The sequence below is a fragment of the Podarcis bocagei genome (assembly GCF_964188305.1).
Source record: "Podarcis bocagei genome assembly, chromosome: 9".
Lineage (NCBI taxonomy): Eukaryota > Metazoa > Chordata > Lepidosauria > Squamata > Lacertidae > Podarcis > Podarcis bocagei.
The window spans coordinates 73,604,500-73,614,419 of record NC_138134.1 but is presented as its reverse complement, the minus strand read 5'-3'; the positions used below and the strand labels follow the sequence as shown (position 1 = coordinate 73,614,419).

The 9,920-nt window shown below is 41.0% G+C and overlaps 1 long non-coding RNA gene and 1 pseudogene across 5 annotated transcripts in view; one reads left to right on the top strand and one right to left on the bottom strand.

Moving 5' to 3' along the window:
• Window positions 1-9,920, bottom strand: part of LOC308594403 — a 52,435-nt gene that overhangs the window by 26,866 nt on the left and 15,649 nt on the right. The window lies entirely within an intron of this gene.
• On the top strand, window positions 663-1,585 carry LOC308594458 (1-acylglycerol-3-phosphate O-acyltransferase ABHD5 pseudogene; annotated as a pseudogene). The gene has a single exon. The product of its transcript is annotated as a 1-acylglycerol-3-phosphate O-acyltransferase ABHD5 pseudogene (transcript).

The window sequence follows — 9,920 nt, the reverse complement described above, 5'->3', positions numbered from 1 at the left end:
TGTGTATCTCTCTCTCTCTCCCCATCTCTCTCCCTGTCTCCCACACCTCCCACCTCTTTGTTAACATCAGATTACAGATGTTTCCTTGATCATGACAATTTCATTAAAACTGCTTATATTGAATGCTGGGTATATTATTTATGTATCGTGGAGGTACCATTTAATTTTCACATATATGTGCAAGTACAATTTGATTCAAAATGGCTTTAAGATGGCACTACCTCTTTATGCAAGGTTGTACATTGAAAAATGAACAATTTGAGATGCTCTTGGTAAAAGTGCCTCTTGAAATCATTATTGTAGAATTTTGTTTCATGTGATTCTTTTTCAAAAATTCAACTTTATCATGGGAAAAACCAAAACACTCAGTGTACAAAGTGAATTTTCCCCTTGAATCCATCCTCTCAGTTATTTCATGTGACTAATAAGCGAAACAATGCTTGTATGGTGTGATCAGACTTTTAAACTGTTTGGCTTAAATGCAGTTGAAGTACCACGTTTCATGGCAAAATTTGGTTGCAAATTTTAAAATAATACAACTATTTTGCTGCATTGGTTTTGGTAGACTCTTTGTAATAAAAACAAAATTTTAAAAGTGTCTAACATTGTGTAGGGTGCAATGATATCTGTTATATTCTATATGCTGTTGGGTGGGTCCCATGATGGTTGGCGGGGGTGCTGCTGCCATGGTCGCTCTGTCACTCAGCTCCCAGCTGCTGCCCCTGGAATGGCTCCCAGATGCTGACACTGCCTCTGCGCTGCCATGGCCAAGGATGAGAGTGAGAGCCTGGAGTCTCCCAGCAAAGGGTTTGGATGGCTATGCAGTTGGCTTCTTGCTTGGTGTCCTATATCACTGGTATGCTGAGGAGCAAATACTGAAATGTATCACAAGTACATGCCGTAAACAATATGTCTTCCTATCCAATGAAAATAAAATATGGACACTAATGTTCTCTCACAGCCTCTTGCAGAAAACTCCACTTGTTCTTCTCTATGGGTTTGGAGGAGGTGTTGGACTTTGGCCACTGAACTGTTAAGATCATTGCGAAAACAGGACTGTGTATGCATTTGATCTCTTGGGATTTGGATGCAGTATTAGGTCACACTTTGACACAGATGCAGAAGTAGCAGAAAATCAATTTGTAGAAGAATGGAGGGGGGAAATGGGATTGGACAGAATGATTTTACTTGGACACAACCTGAGTGGATTCCTGGCAGATGCTTACTCACTGTAAAACATCTTATATCAGTGGAGCCACTGGGTTTCCCGGAGAGGCCCTCCTGTGCTGAACGTGAGAGGCACATTCCAATATGGATCAAAGCATTTGGAGCAGTTTTGACTCCATTTAATCCATTGTCTGGTCTCAGAATAGTAGGGCCCTTTGGACTGAGCCTTGTACAGTGCATTAGGCCTCACTTCAAGAGAAAGTACTCGTCCATGTTTGATGATGACATGGTCACTGAATATATCTACCACTGTAATGAGCAATAATCAAGTTTTGAAATGGCTTTCAAAAACATGCCAGTTATATATGGATGGGCAAAAAGACCAGTGCTTCAGCAGATTGCCCATGTGTACCAATGAATCATAGAATCATAGAGTTGGAAGAGACCACAAGGGCCATCGAGTCCAACCCCCTGCCAAGCAGGAAACGTGAATTCCTATCACTGTGATTTACGGAGCATGATCATACATAGATGACAATTCCAGGACCACTATCCAGCCTCTGTGACCAAATTCGTATGTGAAAACAATAGCTATCCTTGGTGCAGGTTAGTATGCTAATCAACCTTCAACCAGACTTCAACCAGAAAATAAGAGATCTGCAGTTCTGTGGACTGACACAAGTTCTGTTCTTTGGAAAAACCAGTCACATATGCAATTCAAAGCAATATTTTGCTGTATGTGATAAAAAAAATAAGGGAAACAGAAGTTTAACAAGCAAACACAAATTTGTTTGCACCACTTATTTCAAAATGTTTGCACACTTTAAACCTTGCAATGTCTTTTTCTGGAATTTTTCAGGGATGGGGAGAGAAAACTTTGTACATTTTAGCTGGATGCTGTTCTTTATATATTTAGATATATATTTAGATAAGGTGTTTCTCTCTCTCTCTACTATATTAAACACAACATTTAAAACTGGATTTTAAAATTTTGCTTTGAAGAATGTAGAGCTTTTAAAATTGTGCTCTACATACACAGCAAGTTTCAACATTCTTAATAAAATACATTATACAGTATACTATATCTAGCTGTCTGTCTCTGTTAGTTGTTAAATATATTACATAGAATAGTCAAAGCGGCACCCTTTAGAGAACTACTTCTCCATTGTCATAAATATATGCAAATTATGCAGACCTGTTCTTCAGGCAGAATATAAAATTATTTTTTTATCAGACAACTAATTGTGTGGAAGTTCGGGCTAAAGTGAGATACACAAAGGTTTTTCATGAATATTTTTCAATTTGTCAAAAGTACCTCCAGTGGAGATAGTGAAAGTATGCGACATAAAGTTTGTGTGGGTTGTATAAGGAAATGTTTGTTCTTCTTCATCTATAGCAATTTTGATTAGGTTGATGGAATCATTAATATTTGGGGGAGTAATTCCTTTGTTGTCAGTTTCCAGAGAGAGTTGTGAGAAAAGAGATAAATAATGGCAGCTTGGTACATAAGGTTGCTAGTGACTTTCCATGGGAACATCTTGCATTCATTGACTTTGATTATGGGTATCTTGTCTGGTGGCAGCATCATTAACCACTTGTCAGTTTCCACCATTGCAAATCCCATTAACTAAAGATACTGTCTCCTAGGCTTGAGTTGGGAGGGGGATATGATGCTCTGGCAGCATGATACTCCTGCTAAAAACAGCACCTCCTTTCTTCCCTAGTATCATGTAATGCCCTTTATGGCGTGGCCATGTTTTCAGTCAACATTATGTAGTCTTTTGGTCACCACAACTTGGAAATGAAAGATGTGTAATAATTAAGAGGTTGGAGGAGCATCTTGCCAACAAGCAAAAGCTAGGAAACATACATAAATTTCACAAACCTCTCTCATATCCTTTCTAGTTGTCTTTTTCTATAAACAAAAAGTTTATAGGTTTGCAACATTTAGGTATGATGGGAAAAGAGAACTCTCTCTCCCCATAATACTAGAACTGAATTTCAGACAATGGAAAGTATATGTGGTATCCAGCGAAGTAGTACCGTGAGTGCAAGGATTTCTGTTTGCACAGTGGAACTTCCTTCTCCTCTCCCTATGCACCTCACATCCTCCTCACATCTGCTCTGGGTGGTGGTGGGGGGACCCCATAGAGCAGATCTGGGGCATGGGTGCAATGAAGAGATAGTGGGGAAGTTGTGTTGCACAGCTTGAAATCATTGTGTTTATGGAACTACTTTGTTGGATTCCAATCTATGTCTTCATAAAATGCATAATTCAATGAAATTTGCTACCAAAGTGTGCTTGCCAGAGTGCTTGCTGCTACCTCCTATGGCACCCAAATATCTCTCCCTGACTAGCCTGCTTTAAGTTCGTTCATTTGGACCACTATGAAATTCTAAATAAGACACCTTATTAAACTTGGCTGCATCATCATTAAGACCAGTGTTGATGTATCCATAACCATTCATCATATTTTATTGTGGGAAATATTCATAACCTGTTCTAAGTATTTGCCATCAGTTCCAATTGTTATTCAGGTTTGCCAGTTCTCGTTCTGTGAAATATTGTGCACTAAATGTCACTCTATGCAAATATTCTATTGTTAGTCCTCTCAGACTCTCTCTAAATCCATTAATTATCTTTCAGCTCTCAGAAAATGGAGATTGTGAAAGGCATTACATTACCTGTTCCAGGATGATACAAAGCACTTGTGATAAATGAATAGACATTGTGTGGGATCTTAGAGGTGAGGGAGATATGTTCAATTTACCTTTCTCAAGAACACAGAACTGTTTTCCATTTGATAAACAGACTTTAAAAGTTTGTTGTCTAATGAGGGGAGAGCAAAAGCCAAAGCTGCCTTTTCTCAATTCATCATCTACTGCTTTAAATTAAAGTAATCAGTCTGTTTGAGTGCAAATTTTTGTGCTAACTAAATTCTGAAACATTTGCACAGTGATTTACTTCCTTGTGTGATTCACTGTAGCTCAAGGTACTTTTTGCCTTTTTACTGAATTTCTTCATGGGCACATGCCATAAGGGAGAAGTAATTTCTAATCTAATGGCTGGGATACCTCCTTCCCAAGAACTGCATTCCTGTGGGGAGCAGGGCTTTTTTCCAGCCAGAACTCAGCTCCAGCACCTCTCAGGTGGGCACCATTGTTGTTCTAAGAGAACAAGGGAGAAGTTCATGATGAGTTCCAGCACCTCTTTTTCTAGAAAAATAGCACTGATGGGGGCAATACGTTTTGGGGGCACATCAGTCTGCAACCCCCATGTGTCCTCACCCACATAAGAACAGTCTCTAGTCTCATAGCTGTCCATGGAGCTGCAGGTTAATTCTGTGTCCAGGGCAGCTGTCTACCAGCTCCATCTGGTATTCAGGCTGAGACCCTACCTGCCCGCATACTGTCTGGCCAGAGTGGTGCATGCTCTGGTTATCTCCTGCTTGGACTACTGCAATGTGCTCTACGTGGGGCTACCTTTGAAGGTGACCCAGAAACTACAACTAATCCAGAATGCAGCAACGAGACTGGTGACTGGGAGTGGTCTCCAAGACCATATAATACCGGTCCTGAAAGACCTACATTGTCTCCCAGGACGTTTCCGAGCACAATTCAAAGTGTTGGTGCTGACCTTTAAAGCCCAAAATGGCCTCGGCCCAGTATACCTGAAGGAGTGTCTCCACCCACATCGTTCAGCCCGGACACTGAGGTCCAGCACCGAGGGCCTTCTGGCAGTTCCCACCTGAGAGAAGTGAGGTTACAGGCAACCAGGAAGAGGGCTTTCTCGGTAGCGGCGCCAGCCCTGTGGAACGCCCTCTTGTCAAGGAAATAAACTATCTGACTTTTAGAAGACATCTGAAGGCAGCCCTGTTTAGGGAAATTTTGAATGTTTGATTCTATTTTTAATATTTTGTTGGGAGCCGCCCAGAGTGGCTGGGGAAACCCAGCCAGATGGGCAGCGTATTATTAATAATAATAATAATAATAATAATAATAATAATAATAATAATTAGGGTGGTTCTCGCCTTCAGCCCTTCCCTTCCTCTCCAGATTGCAGGTGCAGGTGGCCTGAACATGATCAGGACCCTGGTGTGGGGGCAGAGAAGCTTTAATTCTTTGCCTTTGTCAGGTGAACTATTTTCTGCCCAGTGCTGCGCAAGTCCCATTGAGCAGTTGATTGTTGGGACTCGCAAAGTGCTGTGAAGGAGGCTATGGGGCTTTCAAACACCCTTTTGGCCCATCAACATCTTTACCTGCTTCATACCTGATGTCAGTTATAGGGCAGTTGGCTGTGGCTTGACCAAAATGACCTCATGGGCCAAATGGGGAGGTCTGATGGATCTAATTAGGCACATATGCTGCTGGTTCTAAACCTTGACCCACAAAATTTACATGCTTAAATGATAGAAATGAGATGTATTCCAAACATTGTCAATTTTAAGTTAAGTTATTAAGTATTTATAATATACATTAGCACTTGATTATGTCTGAGTGTCTAAGTGTTAGTGCTTATATAATTAACATTGGCTGGGTCTGTATCAGGCAGCACTGAGGAGCTCGTACTAATGACTCACTGATTATGGGATGGTATTTATATTGAAATGTACTGTGTCAAGAATTCCTGGCCTTTAGAGAGGGGATGGTAAAATGTATGTACAACTTTGCCTCTAGTGCACTGGCATTTTATATTTGTTCATATGAATAGTTTAAATCAGGGGTGGGGAAATGTTGATATACTCCAATTTCCATCTGTCCCAGCCAGCATAGGATGATGGGACTTGTAGTCCAATAACATCTGAAGGACACCAGCTGACCTACCCCTGGTTTAAGCCTTAGCTGTTCATTTAATATCTCATTTATTTCACTAGTACTACTCTGGAGTTTTCTCTCTTTCTCATAAAAAATTTTTGGCACATGGGAAGAAAATATTGAAAAACAGGAAATTTGTTGTTTAGTTATAATTGGAATTCTAATTAGACAGTACAGAGTGGAATAAGGATTGGGGCGAGCAATGTAAAATTTGTATGCCCAAATCATGTGTTTTCCATATCATTTTCCTACTGGTATTAGTGGGATTTGCAGTGCACAATCCTAAACTAAGCATATTAATTCAAAAATAAAATAATTCAGATTTCAATGGATTTTGTTCCGTATTAATTATGTATTTGATTGCTGCCTTAAACACAACTGTGCATTTGTCCTTTGGATTAAAATAGGGCTGGTAGATTTGTTTTTGTCTTTCTCTTTATACTGCCTTTTTTCCCTTCATCTAAAAAAACCCCACATTGCTCTCCTCACAATGTTAACTTTACTTTGAGGAAGCAGAAGGGACATAACTCTATTAGTTTACACAGTATTATTCCCTTTATGCCTCTGGACCATCTTAGATTGCGTTATAAGTGACATTGATTTATTGATTGTGGACTACATGTGCTGGGTTTTCCCTCCAGAATAACTGACCTATGTGCTCTATCCAGCCTAGCTCTCTAGGGACATTCATATTCTGCAAGGAAATACCATGGGTTGTTTCCGTCTCTTTCAAGTGAGAACATGTCGAACATTATCGCTTTATGATCCCATAAGTTCTTCCTCATTTTCAGATGTGCTTTCTTTCTAAAGCTTTGAAACATAGCACAAATAGAACAGACAGGACCCCCTGCCTGCCTTTAGGAGGTGATAACATTTTTATAGCTATTGCACTAGGAAGCTATCAAATCTACACACTATTAAAAAAAATGTTTTGTCATTGAGAGCAAATAATGAGCTTGGGCTGGAAAGTTTGTTTTTTAGTTTAATATAACATCTATGGATTTTCTCCTTGTCTAGTAGGGGTATTATCCTTTATCTTAGTTTTTCCACTGTGCTACAGAATTAGGTAGACAGTTTAAGGTGTCTTCCCTGCCAACCTTTGTTTGGAAGCCACATCTTCCTCCCAGTTTCTTCAAGGAGTAATGGCATATGTAAAAATAATAATGAGTATAAAGTGTTCCGTTATCACTATTTTGGTAACGTTCTATTCTTCAAGCATTTATGCATTATGCATCTCTTGATAAGAGAAGGTTATCCATTTTGCATTAACATAAGCTGCCACAGAATTCTGATTTTTATCAGTAGCAAAATGTCAAATATTAAAATTTTACCAGAAATCAAGACTAGGTCAGTGCTTGTTACAGCTCATTGTGTTTTCTTTTAATCTAACACCCCCTGTTTTTTGCCTTGATAAACAAGAAAATGGATGTACCTTTCTTACAAGCTGACAGGTATGCTTGTTTATTTTTTAAACAAATGATTATTTCTTTGTAGCAAGACTCCAAAACGTGGACCTTGGCTTTCTTGAAGTTTCCATCTCCTTCTGTCTCAACAACCCCATTTGTTTTTTCCCCCTTTGAAATATTCCAAATTTTATTTCTTGAAGTACACCACGCTTGCTGCTGCCACACTAATTATGCCATCTTCTGATTTATATAGAAGTAGGCTCTACCTAGGGACGTGGGTGGTGCTGTGGTCTAAACCACTGAGCCTAGGGATTGCTGATCAGAAGGTCAGCGGTTCCAATCCCCGCGATGGGGTGAGCGCCCGTTGTTTGGTCCCAGCTCCTGCCCACCTAGCAGTTCGAAAGCACATCAAGTACAAGTAGATAAATAGGTACTACTCTGGCAGGAAGGTAAACGGCATTTCCGTGCACTGCTCTGGTTCACCAGAAGCGGCTTAGTCATGCTGGCCACATGACCCAAAAGCTGTCTGTAGACAAACGCCAGCTCCCTTGGCCTATAGAGCAAGATGAGCACTGCAACCCCAGAGTCGTCTGCGACTGGACCTAACGGTCAGGGGTACCTTTACCTTTACCTTTAGGCTCTACCTACACATGCTACCTCCCAAACTGCAGATGCATGAAACGAGGGTATCTCCACCTCACTGAACACTTGCTCCACACTGGGGACAATTTTGAGGTCTAACTTTTGGCATTATTGTTCTCTTTTCAGAGCATGGGTTGGATATGATGTACAGTGAGCCCGCCACTTATGCAACAGTTCAGTTCTAGGGGTCCAGGCACAAGGGCAAACTTGCTTAAGGCCAGGAATTCTGAAACTGCCTCCATCCCACGACAATCCCTACCTGTCTGTAGCAGACTTTGGGATAGTCATGTGAGGGCCTTGGGGTACATCCTTTCCAAAGGCTGGTAAGCAAGGCGGATGGTTCAAAAAGTTATTTTTATGGCGGGCAACCTGGTGGGGAGCTAAAAAGGGTAAATAGGACCTTAGAAAAAAGCTTTATTCAAAAGTAAAGGCATTGCCTTCCTTACCAGCCTCTGGGAAGGAGGTGTGAAAGCTTTGCGAGTTTCCCAGAGCTGGGTAAGTCAGGCAGAGGCCTTAAAAAGCTCTTTTTGTGGCTTTCCATTGACCCACCAGGCCATATAGGGTGAATCTTAATTTGCAGCCACAGCTTAAAGTTTCAATCACCTGATGCCATATGACATCATTGTGATTGACAGGTAGACAACCCCACCAGCCTAACCAAGCGGCATGCAGAGAGTTGGCCACTTCGGGTCTAGGTAGTTGTGAATTATGGGGTAGCAGCGGCTGCTGGCCATGTGAAAAGTATGTAATTGAGATTTTGGCACATGACTACTGTTGCCCAATAGCCGAGACACAGTGGCGTAGCGTGGGTTGTCAGCACCCGGAGCAAGGCAAGTAATTTGCGCCCCCTAGCCCGTGGATTTGCGCCCCCTAACCCGTGGATTTGCGCCCCCTAACCCTAACCCCCAGATGTTGCGCCCGGTGCGGCCGGACCCCCCTGCACCCCCCACGCTACACCACTGCCAAGACAGGAACACAATCTGTGGTTCTGACCTAGGAAGTGATTACTGCTCCTCTGTAGAGGTTGCTAACAGATGTTCTGGCAAATCTAGATAGCGAAACTGCATATTGAACTGCAGCCAGGATGAAAGAGCAATTGCTATTGTGCCTAGGATACAGGTGTGGCATATTATATTCCTCTACAAAATGGGATCTATAATCTGCCTTAAGTAGCAGTGTAAAAGCAATACTCTAAGCAGTATAATAAGAATCTGCCTTGTACAGGATGTTCAAGTGTGTGTACTTCTTTTTGCTATTGTAAAAAAGCTCCCATTATATGCATGTCACATTTAAGGTTAGCACATTTATGTATCCATTTCAGTCTTAGTACATGAAGTCAATACACTTGATTCAACTTCATTACGCTGCAGTTCGTCTCTCTCTCTCTCTCCCTCCCCCCCCCCAATTTTGCAAACACCCTTACAGGATTGCATTCCATTAGTGCCTCAAGCTATTTTATTATAAGATTTGCCAATAAACAACCTATTTTTTAAATTGAATTTCCTTTCCAGGCATTGGATTTTGGTGTGAGAATTGTTCTAATGCTGCTTCTTTATTTAGTAAGAAAAAAATACAGTTTGTGGAAGGACTGGTAAAGATTGTATTGGCAGTGCATGCCTGACTAATGAAAGATAATAAAATGCCACACCTCAAGCCTGTATTCTTCTTAAAAAAATAAAATTAAAAAAATCAGATAAGTTTTTTTGTCTCAGGCCAAGCTTCCAGCATTTTTTTTATACTGTTACTGTTGACAATCTTTATGGAATATTGTACCGCACCAGGGGTTTTATCATCCACAGCTCTGCAGCTCTAAGATTCCTTTGAAGGGCATGTGGGGGAGGATGAGAACATCTGTTCAGATAACTGGTATTAGACTTTTGTCCCTCTTTT